The sequence below is a fragment of the Meriones unguiculatus genome, chromosome 1 (assembly GCF_030254825.1).
Source record: "Meriones unguiculatus strain TT.TT164.6M chromosome 1, Bangor_MerUng_6.1, whole genome shotgun sequence".
Taxonomy (NCBI): domain Eukaryota; kingdom Metazoa; phylum Chordata; class Mammalia; order Rodentia; family Muridae; genus Meriones; species Meriones unguiculatus.
Genome location: NC_083349.1, coordinates 195,359,557 through 195,375,724, shown reverse-complemented (window position 1 = coordinate 195,375,724; position 16,168 = coordinate 195,359,557). Strand labels below are relative to the sequence as shown.

General features: G+C 49.0%; 1 protein-coding gene and 1 long non-coding RNA gene across 5 annotated transcripts in view; one reads left to right on the top strand and one right to left on the bottom strand.

Moving 5' to 3' along the window:
• Thsd4 (thrombospondin type 1 domain containing 4) overlaps positions 1–16,168 on the top strand; it is a 516,099-nt gene that overhangs the window by 333,912 nt on the left and 166,019 nt on the right. The window lies entirely within an intron of this gene.
• Positions 5,800–13,887, bottom strand: LOC132650114 (uncharacterized). Of its 4 annotated transcripts, none has more exons than XR_009588491.1 (4): positions 10,927–13,887; positions 9,505–9,674; positions 8,658–9,328; positions 5,800–7,627 (listed from the first exon to the last, which is right to left on the bottom strand). It is a non-coding gene; the product is annotated as an uncharacterized LOC132650114 (long non-coding RNA). The 4 variants fall into 4 exon arrangements; XR_009588490.1 differs by having other exon boundaries at positions 8,658–9,674; positions 10,927–12,177; positions 12,525–13,887; XR_009588489.1 differs by having other exon boundaries at positions 8,658–9,674.

The window sequence follows — 16,168 nt, the reverse complement described above, 5'->3', positions numbered from 1 at the left end:
AGGAGGTTTGAAAAAAAAACATTTGTTTATCTTCCCTCTAAGTATAAAATACGAGCAGGGACTCCGAGAAGCCAGCCAGGCACTGGTAGTGGGTCAAAGAGAGGGGAACAGCCAGCAGAGAAGATGATGGTGTTGGTTTAATGTTCTTTTGGAATGTATACACTTTACCCTTGTTCATTCAAATGCTGATTTCTCTCCCCCACTATCTGGTTTCAATCCAGACATTGCATTGTGATGCTTAAGCATCACCTGTCTCAAGTTTGTGTAGACATGCCACCATTTGTTCTCTGTATTGTCAATAAAACAACCAGCCACAATGCTCAGCAATGGAGGGAGAGGGTGGGACATCCTGGTCCAGAGTGGGAAGAAGAAGGGAGCAGGAGAGAAGAGGAGGAAAATCTGCAGGAGAGGTCTTGGAACCCTGTGGAGAAATGAACTGGACCTAAGATACATCTAAACGCAAGTATAGTGGGTGAAATCTGAATGGTAGGAATCTAAGCAGGCTTGGAGGCTTAGGATGGAATAACTATTGCCCAGCACTGTGCTCTAGGTTAATTAAATAAATCCTGGTCTCTGCGTGGTGATTCGGTAATACAGCTGTTTAGGAATAACTGATGATTAACTAAAAGATAAATCAATAGTAAAGTTTAATGTTGTACAACATGGTGGCTGCAGTGGACTCTGCCCTGGTGTTGGTGATGAGTCACAGTAGGAGCCATTTTCTCTTGAACTGCTTTTACAGTGGCTCCCCAACCTCTGCACAGGCTCCATAATTTGTCCAAAGTGATGAATTAACTGTCCTGGAAGAAATGGAGATGTTCTGAAGAGAAGGCTTCAACACCAGACTAGCAAAACTGTGGTCTTGTGGAACTGGGGAGTTTCCCCAGGAATCTCACGCTAGGAGGAGGGAGAGGACTGAAGCTGCTACCAGTCAGAGAGGGAGCTTGTGTCTTGGAAAGAGATTTCATGCAGTTCTGGCAGTGTGTCACACCAGCTTTCAGGAGAGACTGGAGCCCAGACATGAAGGCCAGGACCACATCTTAACCAAGACTGCTTAGCTATACACAGCTCCTGCCTTCTAGTTAATCCTAAACCTCACATCAGAACCCCAAAGACAGATTTGGGGGCCAGGTGTGGGGGTGTCCACGAGCTTCTTTATTAGCTCCTCTTCCCAGCATCACCACGCCGAATGAATCTTCCCTGTTTTTTACTGTTACTTGTTTGTTTACCTGTCCTGTCAGCGATGGGTGGCTGAGCCTGGCTGGTTAGGACTGTCTCGGCTCTGACCCTAACCAGGCTGGTCAAAGTGATGTAATGAGTGAGATCTGGCTCCTGATGGCTGGGCAGCAGAGGTTCTGTGCACTTTGGTGGGGTGCTGGACACTTCCCAAGAAGTCTGTGTGCGCCAAAAGAACAAATGGCTGTTGCGACACCAGACAAGAAACTTGGACAAGGGCAGCCAACATCTCTTTCTGTGACCATATGGATTTTGAAATGTTGATAGGTGAAGCAGCAGTGCCAGGAAAGAATCTGAAGGTGCTGGCCTTGGGGGGAGCCAAGGGTGGGAGGGGAAGGTGATGTAAATACCAAAACGTCATTAGCTCCCTTGCTTTCCACTGCTTAATCTAAAACTCAGGCTATTTGCACGTCCTCTGAATTTCACCCAGTAAGCACCCCCTCCCAAAAAAAAGCTGTCTACTTCTCCACTCTTTCCCTCAAACAAAACAAGCAGCGAAATTACGGACAATTTCTGCCTTAGCTTCCCACAATTTTAAAGGAAGCGAAGATGCGGGGTAGTTTCTATTCTGTTGCTAGGGTAAAATATGCTGATCCAAAGTGATTCAGGTGGGAAAGGGCTTACTTTGGCTCCTGTGGGTAGAGTTCACTGCGGTGGAGGAGACAAGGCGGTGTGATCACATTTCACCCTCACTTAAGAAATGGAGAGGAGACAGCAAGTGGGACCAGGCTATAGAACCTCAATGTCCTCCACCCCAACCCCATGGCATAACTCCTCCAGCAAGGCTCCACCTCCACCTCAGCAACCTTCCCAACAGCACCAACCAGCTGGGGACCAAGTGTGTGAACACAACAGCCTATGGAGGACACTTCATAGTCAAGCCAAAATGCAAGGCATCTCCAAAAGGAACTGTTTAAGTAAATAAAAGAAGGGTCTGTAGGCATCATGTTTAATTCAATCTATTTTGTTGCTTTTTCAAAACCCACTTTCTTTGACACGTATTTACTCCTATTTTAAAATGTGGGTGAAAGGTCAGACCTCCACTGTGTGGGCTCTGTGACCGCGGCGCCATGATTGGTCACGCACTCTGAACGGACAGCCCTTAGCCATCCAGGGCAGCTGGACTGCTGCGGCCTTGTCTTTCCGTGTCTGACAGAGAGGGCAAGCTGGGCTGCTGTCAGAGCCTCGTTCTGCCCTAACGTCCCTTGCTAGCGAGCCAGCTGGTTTTCCTTGGCCTCCCCTCGTAGATGAGGTTTTGCAGCAAACTGGATGTTTCCTTGAGTTTCTCGGAGGAAATTCTTACAAATAAGGGACATTTGTTCAGCATTTGCAAATGTGTGTTGACTGCCTCCTTGTCCCAGACTCAGCATAGTAAGCTGGCGGAGATTCCTCACAGAGGCTGCTGCCTTAGGGAAAGATTCCGGCAGTCAGGGGCCGTTTCCTACCTGTGTACTTACCCAGCCTGCGGCCCTGTGCCTTCTGTGGGATCACACCACCACAATCTCATTTTGTTTATTTGGTTTTAGTTTGTTTTGTTTCCTGGAACTAGGTCTCAATAGATGGCCCAGGCTAACCTTGAACATCCGATCCTCCTGCCTCAGCGTCTCAAATGCTGCGTTCAAAGCCACACATCACCATACCCGGCTCAGCTAGGCTTACTTGAACATTTCACATAATTTTCCCGTTACTGCTGCATTCACCCTGTGCCGCTATGGACCATAGCTTTACAGGTCCTGAAGGACTCCAGCCTTTTAAGGAATGGTGGAACCCAGAGAGAGACCCAGCTAGAACTGGTGGTGCCAGGCCACACACTTCTTTCTTGATACTCTGTGAGGACCCTTTCCTCTAGCTAAACTGAAATTCTATGTTAGTTGTATACTTAATGTATATCTCCAAACCTCTCCAATGTGTTTATTTTTCTTGCCTGGGTGTATTTAGCAAGTATCTTTCACAATATCATGTCAGTTGAAGCAAACTCAAACTGTCCTCTAAGGCTGAGATGGCTCAGTGGTTTGTGAAGCATTCGACGTGCAAGCCCAGGGACCTATGTCTGACTCCCCGAAACCATGTAAAAACCAGGCATAGAAACATAATCAGTAACCCTGGTGCTGCTAATGTGAAATGAGAGGCAGACACAGGAGGGGTCCTAGAAGCTCAAAGGTCAGCTAGCATGATGTATGCTGCAGCAAACACCACACACACACACACACACACACACACACCATGTACCTGCCCTCTGGTTTCTTCTCACTCCCTGTGCGTGGGGGGGGGGGGTCAGGGCGGGACTTGAGGTTGTACCCTCAGAAAAGCCAGATGCGGTCACAGATGCCTGTAGTCACAGCACCGAAGGGATGTGGTGGACGCGGGGACTTGCCATCCAGACAGTCTACACAAATCAGTGACCTCTAGATTTAGTGCAAGTCTGCCTCAAAAACCAGGGTGTTTGAGGAGGACACTCAGCGTCAACCTCTGGTGCCTACAATCATGAATGTGCACGTAAACATGCCCAGACATCTGCCATCGGATTTAGGAACCAGCCCTGTAATACACAATGATCTCATTACTATCATCTGCAAAGACCCTTTTAAACAAATAAGGTCCTGGGATTAGGGCATGGGCACCTTTTAGTGGCACTGAGGTGGCAGAAAGTTGGTTCAATGGGGACATAGGATGGCAAGGGTGGTGAGGGAAGGCGGGTGGAAACCCCTGCTCACGGGCTGCTCTGACCAGTGGCAGCTACCCCAGGTGGAGCCCATGGGAACACAGGACACAGAACCAGGAGAGACCTTATGGGTGGCTGTGCTTGCTGACTGGCCGGCATGGATCGGGGAAAGGAGACGTCTTAGTCAGACGTGTGACTGAAAGCTGTGTGCTCCGGGACACCAGGTCTCAAGGTGTGATAGCGCACGAGTGGACACTGAGAAGATGGTCCAGTGGACCACCGTGCTGGGCAGGCCTATGTCCTTTTACGTGATAGTTACCGTCCTGGCCTTAGGAAGGTTTCTGGGGACAGCCTTTACCTCCGGACCGTGGACCGCTTTGGTCAGGTTGTCCGAAAAAACCACTATTCCTCTGCAGTCCACACACCTCTGCAAAGCACTGCTGTGTGGCTCCCTGCTCTCCCTCCGAGGAAAGGGGATGTGTGCGAGGCCCCAGAAAGACAGAGGAGAAAAATTGAACCAGGTGGCCCGTTGAAGGCCAGATTTCTCTTTTGAGCTCTGCCAGCCTTGCAGAGAGAGCCACAGGGACTCAGGCCAGCAGCTGGCAGTTGCCAGAAGCCACTTGCTGCCTGGCACAGACACTGCATCCATTTTTTGCAGAGTCTATACAGCTGTCGTGTGGCTTCATTTTTTCCCTCCAGAACCTTCTCTGTGGCAGAAGCTGCCACTTTGGAATAGATGTGGCCACCGACGTGTGGCTCCCGTCCCTTGGGTGGCTGGCTTCCGTGCCAGCGTGGAGGGAGCAGGGCTGCTGAGAGCGCAGCAGGTGACCAGCAGTGTCTGCCAGGAGGACAGGAGAGACAAGGAGCTAAGGCCTGGCCTCCTTCACACCCCACTCTCTTTCTTTAGGAGTGTCAAAGGGGGCAGCCAGGACCAGCACCCCAGCCATGGCCACACTCAGCTTAGCTCTCCAGCTCACTCTCCTCATTTAAAAGGAAAATCATTGCTACTCAGAATACTCATTTTTTGTAACAAAGAGTAAAAAGAGCCAATAGCCAGTCTGATGGCACAAGCCTGTAACCTCAGCAGCTCGAGACTCTGAGCCAGGAAGATTGTAAATTCAAGGTTTGCCTGGGCTACAGCATGAAATCGAGGTTGGTCCATTCAAGTGAATGAGACCACATCACAGTCAAAGGTCAAAAGAGGGTTGGAAATACAGCCCAATGGTAGAGCACTTGCCTAGTATGAGCAAGACCCCGGGCTCAATTCCCCATTCCTTTGCCCCCAACAGCCCAGAGTTATTGGTGATTTACTTTGCATTAGGTACCATGTTACATGTTTTGAGTGTAATAGTTCATTTAATTCTTCTTTTTTATTTAATTTATTTAGTTAGTTAGCTAGTTGTGGCTTTTTGAGACAGGATTTCTCTGTGTAGCTCTGGCTGTCCTGGAACTCATGCTGGAGACCAGGCTGGCTTCAAACTCAGAAAGACATACATGCCTCTGCTTCCCGAGTGCTCGAATTAAAGGCAAATGCCACCACCCAGGCTTCATTTAATTCTTATAACAGCATTGAGGGATGCGTGCTGTGAGTCATCTGGTTGTATAGGTTAGGGACATGGGCGCAGAGATTAAGTTTACCAAGGGCACACGGCAAGAAAATGTTAGGTACATTTGGCTCAGGGAGATTACATGTGAAACTGACACTCCTAGTCACCAGCATGTGGATTTTAACTGTGCTTTTCTGGGAAGGAGACATTGCTCAGACTTGCAAATGGGAGTCGGCAGAGTGCAGGACAAGCGAGAAAGGCCAGTCCCGGGCACAGGGCTGCGGAGGACATAGTGGAGAGGTGCTTGTGAATGTGAGGCAGAGAGTCACAGGACAGAAAGACTTCAGGCAAAGGTTGTGTGCGCAGCAGATGCTTTTCTCACAGTCCGCGGACAGAACATTCTCACTGCTCACCGGACACAGACTCACCAGAAATTACACCAAATGCAGGACCTCCTGAGGCTTTTGAGAAGTTGAGAGATTTTTCTGCACTCGCGTGTGCAGAGAAAACCGTGGTGCTTGGCCGGGGAGATAGCGCAGCTGATGAGTGTCTCGCCAACAGGAGGACCTGATTTGAATTGCCAGCACCTGTACAGCACGGAGTCACAGTACAGCTTTGTGATCCCAGAGCTGGGAGGCAGAGACAGAGAGCTGCGCCGTGCTCCCTGGCCGGCCTGGCTTACTAAGGCGGCAGTCAGAGCCCGCGTCCCTGAAAAGAGAGGTAGAGGCGGGCGGGCAGCTCCGCACACACTGCAGTTCCCAGTCAGGGGGCTCACAACTGCCACAAACGCCCACACCTCCAGCGCCAGGGCTCTAGCTCCTCCTCCTGGCATCCGTGGGTACTGCACTCGTGAGCACAAAGCCTTGAATAGACACACAATGTTTTTTAGGCTCTTAAAGAAGAAAGGTACTCAGTGGCAGGCTCTTTGACCTCCCCACCCCCCAAGGGAGGAGCAGCCCTGCTAGGCCACAGAGGAGGGCTTTGCAGCCAGTCCTGAAGGTATCTGACAAAACAGGGTCAGATGGAAGGGGAGGGGATCCTCCTCTATTAGTGGACTTGGAAAGGGGCAGAGGGAGATGAGGGAGAGAGGGTTTGGGAGGGAATGAGGGAGGGGGCTACGGCTGGGATACAGAGTTAATAAAATGTAACTAATAATAAAAATAAAATATTAAAAAAATGAAAAGAAGAAGAACGGTAGATGTCACCCGAGGAAAGACGCCCAAGGCTGTCTTCTGGCTTCCACACACGGGTGCGTAAAGAAAGCAGAGGTGCTTGGTAAAAAGGGTGCACGGATCTGAACTCTATAGCTGTTGCTAGCTCACTTGAAACGCTGCCCTTCCAAGCCTTGGAGGCTTTGAGCTCTGGAGGGCAGAGCCAGTGTGGCTCATCAGGGGTGTCTGGCCTCCGGCTCCCTGCAGACTCCTCTTGGAGCTGAAGGAGAGGAGACACTGTTCAGCTGCATCCGCTCCGGGCTACCTTCTCCTGGGTTAAAGCATGTCAGTGCCCCGCCACTATTTCACTGTAGAAGTCTAGCCTTTCTCCCTGGAGCCCGTGACAACACCACGATATATTGCTACCTACCGGAACCAAGTTTCAATTTGTTCTGATTCATCGTCTGCTTCACAGTCTTTCTAAAGTCTCAGTCTATGGACTCGACTTCCTGGTGGTTTAGAGAGAAAGGAGCCTGGATTCCAGGGGGTGTGAATAGGTTCAAACTCACAGGCGGCTTCCAGGATCCCTGCAAAGGTCTCCGAAGCCTCGAAGTATTTCCTTTCTTAAATCACAGGACCTGGCGCAGACAGACATCGTCAGTCCCTCCTTCCCTGTTTGGAGGTAGTCATTGGCGCTCCCGGCCAGACAGGCAGTCGTTCTTGGCACGGTGCGTGATTTCCCGGCTTTATCTGAATGATGTTTTTCAAGTTGTGTTTGGGGGCTGGGGGTTGTTCCTGAAGGGAATTGTTTCTTCAGTGTGCATTGGAAACACAGGTTTGAATCTCTTTTGGAGTGTTTATGGGCTGGATGACAGACCAGGCATGTGAAAGGAAGCTTTATCCATCGCTTGCACCAACACCTCAGCTTTTATTTGACTTACTTCCATTTAGGTGATGCAAATGCCTAAAACCAGCCTGGTGATGGATCACCACTTAGCAGGACACATGGCCATTCTGCCTGGCTCCTGGATCTGTAAAAAAAAAACAAAAACAAAAACACAACCATTTTTATGCTTTATCAATTTGTCAGATTCAGCATTTTATAGACATATACATGGATTCGGTCGTTTGTTGAAATATGCAAACACTTCCTCTCATGACTATAAGGAAAAGCATTATGGGCAGGGCAATAAAACAATACTCTTCATATGGCAAGGCCACAGAGTGGAGAACGCGACAACAGTGGCAATCTCTTGTGCCTTCCTGAAATTTATTTTTATCATCATTGTTACACTTAGTGCCCTTAGATGCACAACTTCTGAGTATTTGAAAGTGCCTTATGTACACACATAAGAAGCTTGCAAACCACTGGTTCATTCACAACAATATCAATAGCCCCTAGAAAATCAGTCTCTCCCTCTCCCACTCTCTCTCTCCCTCCCTTCTTCCCTAGGCCCCCTCCAGTTGTTTACCATTATGGGTTGGATTCTCTTCAAATTTTGTGGGACAGGCTAGCTTCGGATTCACTATGGCCAAGGACAGTTCTGAACTCACCATCCTCCTAACATTTCCTGCAGAGCGCTGGGATCACAGGCATGTGCCACTACACCCTGTTTATGAAATGTTAGGGATCACACCCAGGGTTTGTATCTGCTAGACAAGCACCCTCCCAACTGAGCTACAGCCCAGCCCTGAGTGATTTCTTTCACTAATATAACCATGGTTTTGTTGGTTTATTCTCCTGGCTTTGGTGCATGCTGTAGTGTCTTGCCTGAGGCAAGCCTGGGAAACACAGCAGGGCATCATCGGGGTATCAGTTACTTTTCCAATGCTAGAATGAAACACTCTCATCAAGGCAACTTAAAGAAGAAAGAGTGTATTGACCTTTGAAACCTCAAGAACCTCCCTCAGGGACACGCCTCCTCCAACAAGATCACAGCTCCTAATCCTCCACCAACTGAGGACCAAGTCTTCAGATAGATGAGCCTGTGGGGCCCATTCGCCTTCAAGCCACCACAGCTGCTCTTGGGGAAACACTCCAAGTTTTAAAATACCTCTTACCTGGAAATCACAAAAGTTGTGTATGAGAGGCAGCTGGCTTGAAAGCTAAGGTCATCCTTCCATCCCTGCCATTTTCAGAGGCCGTGAAAGGGTCAGAGGCGTTGTGATATTTTGTGATGGACAAAGCTCTCTGACTCTGCAGAGTTGCCATAAGAGCATCAGGAGCTGCCTCTGGAGGGCTTCATCAGGGACTTCCCATTCAGGCCCTGTCACAGGGACTCCATGGTCGCAGTGTGTCAGGGAAAGCACCTAGACTTGGGTCCATTTCTATGATGCTGGCAGTCATCCGCTCAGGGAAGGCACCTTCTCATCTGGAAAATGGGCATGAAACCTCTTCTCTTAATGCTTTAAATAGAATGATGGCCCAGATATCTGCAGAGCGGGTCTTCAGTCAATGCTCTCTTCCTTGCTCCCGACACACTGGCCACAGCTTCTATTTCTGGATGTAAAGTAGCCAAGGGTTAGCTGTTGGGATGGTGAGACTTGCTTCCTAAAGGAGCTCATCTTGGCTGGATGTAGCTGGGTCAGGAGCAGAGGAAAGTCTTAGTATTGGATGTAGCTGGTGTTTACTCCTCATGGGCCGGGAAGAAGTCTGGGCTGCCTGGCACCTTGTGACAAACATGCTTCATGTAACACAGGGGTTGAGCTGTCTGCTCCGGGACCTCTTGACTCTGTGGTGGAGAGCACAGAGTTCTTTGTCACACCTGTGCCCATGTCTCTTTCCTCCCAGCCCTCTGGCCCTCTTAAAGATGGATAGGGCCCGTGAAAGGTGGGCCAGTCCTGAGGATCCTCTGCCATCTCCTCTCCCCATTTGCCTAGGTGGGTAGCAACATCTAGGATAGATGACCTTGGAAATTCCATGCTCAAGTTCCGGTGCATCAGGAAGCCTGGGTCCCTCGGAGCTCCTGAGGAGCAGAGCATGGCTGCCCTCACATCTGACTGCAGCATCAATCAGCAGTGGGAGGTGAGCTCTGCAGTCGAGATGCCAAGGTGCTAGCGTTCTCTTCACTAGTGAACCTGCTGAAACAAGGGATATGCTTTTAAAAAATGTCCCCCTCTTGGGACAATACTTGACATTCCTCAGAACAAGACAGCACATTTTATGTTTGGTCACTATGGGAGAAAAAAAATTCACAGTTGCCTAAAAGTTAACTCTACCGTTTATTTAAAATATTCTCCGCCTAAGACATATGGAATGTGGTTCTCTGCTGGCGAGAGGTTTGTTTGATTTTTTTTTTCCTTTTATCCAACAGTTTTAAGCTGAAAGCTGGGGTTAGTGATTAACTATAAGCATTGTGTTTTAAATTAAACACTCCTGTGCCAGGTGCTGGGTTGAGCTGAGTACCTTAAATATAGGATAAACCTACTAAAATCTGTACACCTAAAGAAACTAATCAAGCATTTTGCTAAATGCTCAATCCCTATCCAGAAAGGCAAAGAGGATGAACATCTGAAGAAGGAGAAAAGACGGAACAAGTCAAGAGCCTGACACAGAGGACCTCTGAAAGGCTCTGCCCTGCAGACTGTCAAAGCAGATGCTGAGACTTATGGGCAACCTTTGGGCAGAGGGCAGGGAATCTTAGGAAAGAAGTGGGAGTAAGATCTGGAGAGGACAGGAACTTCACAAGGAAAGCAACAGAACCAAAAAAATCAGAGCACAGGGGTCTTTCCTGAGACCGATATTCCAACCAAGGACCATGCATGGAGATAACCTAAGACTCCTGCACAGATGTAGCCCATGGCAGTTCAGTATCCAAGTGGGTTCCATTGTAATAGGAACAGGGACTGTCTCTGACATGAACTGATTGGCCAGCTCTTTGATCATCTCCCCCTGAGGGGGGAGCAGCATTACCAGGCCACAGAAGAAAACAATGTAGCCACTCCTGATGAGACCTAACTGACTAGGATCAGAAGGAAGGAAAAGAAGACCTCCCCTATCAGTGGACTTGGGGAGGGGCATGCGTGCAGAGGGTGGAGGAAGGGAGGGATTGGGATGGGAGGAGGGAGGGAACCACAGGGGGGATACAAACTGAATAAAGTGTAGTTAATAAAGAATTTAAAAAATAAATAAATTTAAAAAAAGAGCAGGAGAAAAAACTGTATTTTTCTCAATCTTAAACTCATAAATTAGGAAATTACTTGGTTTTGCTCTAAATATCCGTCTCAATTGGCATCTTATCTTCTGGTGTCTAAAATAAAGCACGCTGAAAGACATCCTCCCACACTTCCGCTTCAGCACGTCTAAAAAGAAGGGCATCATAGTCCACACCTTCTCCCAGCCGAATGCAAGTGAACCGTGCGCAGTCGCTCCACAGGCCTCTGGATTGCCTCAGCGGCTTTGTTTGTTGACATTTGCTTTGGAGTCATGAACTTGAGCTATCCTCTTTGGCTGCTACTCCCAGCACCCACAGTGATTGCTGGTGACTCTCATTACGATGGCTTCTGTCCTTTCTGTTGGTCTCTTCTTCATTTGGCTATTCGCTGGGGCTGCTGTCTTCTTTGAACACCTTCTCCTAGGGTGAGAGTAGGAAACACCCTATGGAAGAGATTACTGCTAAAAATGGAGCAGGCTTTGACATGGCCGGTGCCGATTTACTTAGGGCCAAGACCGGCTGGTTCCGCAGGTGGAGGTTAGCAGGACTCGGGGCTCTGCCCTCACTCTGGACTTGATGGGCATCCAGCCAGCGCAGTGTCATGGCTGGGAGAAATGGAGAGAGGAAGTAAGTCAGTGGAAAAAGATGTCCAGGCTTTGAAACAAGTTTGAAGATAAAAATGACGCGGCCAGGCATGAAAACAACAACAAAAGCATCATTTGTTTACCCAGCAGGAATGGGTCAACAGGCTTCCACTGTGGTGCCAGTCCCTGTGCCAATGTCTTGAGGAAGCCTCGTCTCCTAGTATCTCCTGGTCCAGTGTGCCTTGGCTGGGGATGTCTTACCTAATTTCTTCGGATTGGGGTGATGTTCTTTCACTCAGGTGTTTGCCCAACAGATACACTTTGACCTCTACGGGCTGCTCCCTTGCCTCCCCAAAGATTCTGACATGGGGCTCTGCCATCAAAACCTCACGCTAGTTAATCTTAAACGCATGAGGAATCTGTGCTGTAGACGGGGAAAGGGCCCCAGAGCGAAAAGTGAAGGCAAGGAAAGGAAGTATGCTGGGATTGGGATTGGAGCAAGGCAGAGCATGCTCATGGAGAATAAGACCCAAGAGGAGGTTTCCCTTGCCAGGCAAAGCGGGAAAGGGGAGAAGACAAGGTGGAGTTTACCCAGAGGCAAAGTGAGCAGGCAGGAGCAGTGGTGCTTGAGTGCACTTCCTGGCTCTGCCAAGGACTTCTCTTTTAAAGTACTTTTGTTGGGCTGGAGAGATGGCTCAGAGGTTAAGAACACCGGTGGGCTGCTCTTCCTAGAGGTCCTGAGTTCATTTCCAAACATTGTGGCTCACAACCATCTATAATGAGATCTGGTGCCCCCTTCTGGCCTGCAGGCGTACATGCAGACAGAACACTGTATACATAAATCTAAAAAGTACAATAAAATATTCTTATTAATTCTGTGTGAATTTTATACAACACACTTTGATCCCACCCACTCTTCCCAGATCCACTATAACCTTCCTACCATCCCCAACTTTGTGTCTTTTTACATAATTTAATTAATTCTTTGAGAATGTTATGCAATATATTTTGATCAGATCTATCCTCAACTCCTCCTCCTCTCCCCTCCCAGATGCATCCCCTCAGATTTCATACTTCTTAAAATTCAGTAACCCGTCTATTCATCTGGTGCTGTCCATGTATCCCTGGGGTGTGGGGCCAGCCACGGGAGCGTCAGCCTACCAGGAGACGCACACTTGGAGAGCACTGACCTTCCCTTCCCAGCCCCTTTCCCAATGTTAGAATGTTGGCTGGCCTGTCCTTGATCTCGTGCAGGCAGCCACAACTTCTGTGGGTGCAGGAGCGCAGCGTCCTGTCGTGTCTGGTCGTCTCTGGCTCTCTGCCCCTTCTTCCGTGATGGTTCCTGAGACTTGTGGGAGGTTCCTCCTGTGACCGAGCACGCCACTGATGCCCTCTGCACTGTGACAGTTATGAATTTAGACATTAGCCACCAACCCCTGCACAAAGAGCTTCCCTGCTGAGGTCTGAGGGCGGCACTAATCGAAGGGTGGAGAGAGGAATTCAGAGAGTAGTGGAATGCCGCATCCATTGAGCAAAATGGTACCACTAGGTTTACCCTGGATCTGTGGGCGTCCCACCCACGTGGTCTTGACCAAATTTACAGCCCTGGGCTGTGGTTCCTCCTGGCTGCTACGGACTTCCTAATTCAGGTCTAAAGGCTTTCTCGTTTACCTCAGGGTCAGCAGGAAACCTTGCGGTAATGAGGGGACAGCCTGTTTCCACCCTCGCTTGACAGTGTCGCTCAGGTAGAACCTTGGGGACCTGCTAGGAGCCGTTGAAACGGTCTGGGCAGACGCGGCTTGGCTAGTGAGGGCAGTGAAGCTGTACAAAAGGGGGTGAATTCTGTCACAGTTGCAGGTGGTTACGGTTCAGTGTGGAGACAGAGGCTTTGGGTTTGAATTTCTGCTTTGCCGTCAGTGACCAGCCTTTTCGGTGTCTCTAAGCCTTGGTGCCTTCATCTGCAAAAAGGCCTGATTAGCTAATTTGGAATGTGGTATAAGTGATACAGTACCGTCATGCTCTCTTAGCACAGTGGTAGCGGCAGAAATTAAGTCTTCAGAAAATTTATTTTCTTTTGTTGAAAGGCAGGGAGGGGAACCTTTCAATCAAGTTATGACCTACTGCTTGCTCTGAATCAGTATGTCAGATCCATTAGCATTCTGTGGTGTGGTAACATTCCCGAGATAGCACCTTATAAGGAGGAGACGCTAGATTTAGAGGTGGTTCATTCAATAAAGTATTTACCCTGCAAGTGTGAGAACCTGGGTTCCTTCCCAGTAACTCACATAAAAATGCTGGATGTGCTGACACACTCTTGAAATCCCAGTGCTGGGAGAGCAGAACCCAGTGAACTCCTAGGGCTCCCTGGCCAGCCAACCTAGCTGAATTGGAAAGTTCCAGGTAAAAGAGACATATCCTGTCCAAACACACACACACACGCTGGAGGATGACCAAAGAAGCCACCTTCAGATGACCCCAGGATAGGTTGACTCTGGCCTCCACATACATGTGTATTCTCCAAGCTCTTACCACAGAGGTTTAGGGGGGAACAGACCACCACACGTATTCTTCAGCAGCCTAATACAAGATGCAGAAGCTGGCACCATGCCCCTAACGTCTGGTGAGCAGCCCAGCGCTGCCTCAGACTCCTTCATGGACTGGGCACACATCAGCACACCCCACTTCCTGTCCTCTCTTCTCGCTCACTGCTAGGAACAGCCTGAAACTCAGATTACAAGGGCGTTTCTCCAGTTTATGCTACCTCTTACCCCCCCCCCGAAACTTTGCAGCCTGAAAAAAGGACCCATACAGTGCTGAGGAGTGAACCCACTTGTACCATAGAGGTTCAGCCATGACTGGAAACACAACAGAGTCTTGTGGAACCTTGTGGCACTCATCCCACCGCCTTTGCCTGGAAGAAGCAAGGCAGGAAGACAGACATGGTGGGAGGTCCCAAGACTAAACTCCTGTCACTGACCAGAACTCACGTACTGGTTAGTTTTTCCTTGCCACAACCAAGACTCAGCTGGGAAGAGAGCCTCGGCTAAAGACCTGTCTAGATCCGGCTGGCCTATGGGCATGTCTGTGGTGGGTTGTCCTGACTGTTGATTGACCCAGCCCGCAGCAGGCAGCACCGTTCCCTAGGCTGGACTGTCTCAGCATGAGCAGCAGAGAGCAAGCAGACAGCGTGAGCACATTCGTCTCTCTCTGCTTTTGACGGAGGATGTGGCGTCACTGTTTGCATTTCCGCCTTGGCTCCCCTCAACAGTCAGCTGTAACCTTGAGCCCAGCGGACCTTTCCTCCCGTCAGTTGCTCTCGCTCAGGGCATTTTGTTGTGGTGATGAAATCAGAACAGCTTTGAAGGTCGTGTTTAGTGTGGGCCTTACCTTACGGGTGTAAGCCATTCTCCCAACGTATGTGGGCTATTACTTTACTCTGCTAGGAGTCTGACAGGTCTGTTAGAACAAAGCCAGAGAACAACAGTCACCTCCTGTCCTGTTCAAATCAGAAAATTAGCCATATTTAATTGGGTCAAAGTAACATTACAAGAGGCTGATACTTGGAATGTCTGAGGGGAACCAGGCTAATCCGTTAGTGCACTGTTGTGGATCCACTGGAAATATGTCTCAGTCCTGGTGGTGAGAGGTTCAGAGCTCCCATTTACACAGAATTAACACAGTGGTGTGAGAAACTTTGTGCTTCTAAGATACCCAACTGCGTTGCTGGCCCTCCTGCAAAGTGAGCTGTTTCCGGTGTAGTCCTCGTCACTGGGTTCCTGGGACCAGGTGCCTGCAGTTTGAGGGAATGACCTCTAGAGGGCGCTGTTGCGTGTTTTGCTAAGCTGGGTCCCGAGGATCTGAGCAGGATTCAAATAAATTTCACTACTAAAGGGCCAGCCTTCCCGGCCACGGAGGAAGACAGTGCAGCCAGTCCTGATAGGCTGGGGTCAGATGGAAGGGGAGGAGGACCTCCCCTATCCGTGGACGGGGGAAGGGCATGGGAAGAGAAGAGGGAGGGAGGGTGAGATTGGGAGGGACAATGGAAGGAGCTACAGCTGGGATACAAAGTGAATAAATTGTAATAATTTTTTTTAATTAAAAAAAGAGTACTAAAATTTTGTGAGTTTGTGATGGGAACATTAAAAGACGTAGATTCGCAAACAAGAAAACATAAAAAAAAAAACTGCTCTGAGGTAGCGAGCATTACGGTGCTGGAGAGAGAGCCACCTTCTCATGGTGAAACGGTCCAGGCCTCAGAACTATGCATTGTAACTTCTTTGCTTGATAAGTAACCCACATAGCAAGTCCAGTCAGTGTTAATCCCGGGACATTACGTCCTGCCTGCAGTCCCCCCCAGTCTCCCCACACACCTCCCCTCCCCGGCTCCACCCCTCCTGTTTTCCTTCAGAAAAGGGCAGGTGGCCTGGGATGTCACCTTGATTCTGCGGGCTGGGAACACAGTATTGTGTAATTAAGTGCTAGTCAAAATTAAACGGTGAAGGGACTCAGTGCCCGCGGGTGAGTATTCACACCGCTAAGCTTTTCCGCGCTTGCAAACAGGGTTGAGAACTGGCATTAGACAGTTCGGACTCACGTCCTGGGCTTTCCCAGTCTCGGATCTTTCTGTCGTATTTTTAATTGACAGGTGAAAATCATACATGTATGTGCTGTACCACATATGGTTTTGATATGTTTACATCATGGAATGACTAAATCAAACTTTTGTCAAAAAGTTTTACTTACCACCTCATATTCTGGCTTCATGGTTCAGACTGGAAATTTGCTGAGAGAAGATTTTAAGTAGATAACCCAACATATTATACAATTTTCTATA